Source organism: Octodon degus, unplaced genomic scaffold, assembly GCF_000260255.1.
Source record: "Octodon degus isolate 3935 unplaced genomic scaffold, OctDeg1.0 scaffold00410, whole genome shotgun sequence".
Lineage (NCBI taxonomy): Eukaryota > Metazoa > Chordata > Mammalia > Rodentia > Octodontidae > Octodon > Octodon degus.
In genome coordinates this window covers 120,021-121,731 of record NW_004524986.1, presented here as the reverse complement: position 1 = coordinate 121,731, position 1,711 = coordinate 120,021, and positions in this window count along the sequence as shown.

Here is a 1,711-nt window from a genome sequence, read left to right as displayed (position 1 = left end):
TAGCAAAGAAATAACAGAACTGAACCAGAGTTTGAAACAAATGGACTTGGTGGACATATACAGAGTGTTCCACCCAAACACAGCTGAATACACCTTTTTCTCAGCTACATATGTGTCATTTTCTAAAATAGACCACATACTGGTCCATAGGTCATGCTTAAGTGTATGTAAGAAAACAGAAATTATCCCATACACATTATCTGACCACAGTGCAATGAAACTGGAAATGAATGACGAAAGAAACCAGAAAAAAACTTTAAATATATGGAAATTAAATGACACCCTACTCAGCAACCAATGAGTCACAGATGAAATTAAACAAGAAATCAACAATATCTAGAATTCAATGAAAATTCAAGCACAACTCCTCGGAATTTATGGGATATGATGAAAGCATTTCTCAGATGGAAATTCATAGCTGTGAACTCATAACTTAGGAAAACAGAACGGGAACAAGTAAATACCTTAATGCTGCACCTTCAACAACTAGAAAAGGAATAGCAAACCAATCCCTGAGCCCAAAGATGGGAGAAAATCATAAAGATTAGAGCAGAAGTTAATTCAATTGAGAGGAAGAAAACAATTCAAAGAACTAAAAAAGCAAAAAAGGCTTTGCGGGTGACTCACCTGGGGTGCCCTAGGTGCTTGGCCATTGGCCTCTGTGAGCTCCTCGTGAGCCAAGGGGGAGGGGCCTTGTCCGGGATGCTACACGGGGCCCAGGGGGACTCATGAGTCTCCAAGTCCAGCCCTTGCACAGGAAGCAGGTTAAGGATAATATGAAGCTCAGAAGCAGATAGTGCCAGACAACAAGCAGTACTTATTACACATTTGGTTAGTGTGGCAGCATTTCCTTCTCCCACTGCTGCTGAGATTGCAGAAATTAGTCGAATTCAGTATGAAATGGAATACACTGAAGGTATTAGTCAGTGAATGAGGGTCCCGGAAAAATTAAAAGTCGCACCACCAAATCCTGACCTGGAACAAGGATTCCAAGAAGGATTTCCAAATGCTAGTGTGATAATGCAAGTTCCAGAGAGGATGGTTGTAGCAGGAAATAATGTAGACATTTCATTTAGAAGACCAATAGATCTTGACCTTATTCAGCCGACTCCTTTAAAACCTCTGGCACTAAAAACACCACCTCGTGTACTTATACTAAATGAGAGACTGCTAGATTTTCTGGACTTAGAAAGACCTTCTCCAATCCCTCAAAGTGATGAAATCTGTGCAGTTGGCAGACTAAAAAGAGAGTGCTCTATGAGTGAAAATACTGTTTGCCAAAGTGGACAGTGGGTCAGAAAGGATGCTATACCTGTGTTGGACGGTGGGTTCAGAAAGATAGCCTCTTTAACAAATGGTGCTGGAAAAACTGGCTCTCTACACGCTGAAAACTCAAACTTGACCCAGGTCTATCACCATGCACTAAATTGAAGTCAAAATGGATTAAAGATCTAAACATTAAAGCAGAGACACTAAATCTTCTGGAAGAGAAAGGGGGAGAAACTCTTGAAGACATAGGTATAGACAAAGAGATCATGGATAGAAATCAAATTGCACGGAAAACAGTTGAAGGAATTAACAACTGGGGCCTGCTCTTACTGAGAAGTCTTTTCACGTGAAAAGAAATTACCAACAAAGTGAAAAGGCAACCCACAAATTTATAAAAAAGCATGACAAATAAGTACTCAGACAAAGGTCTGCTCTCTAGAAT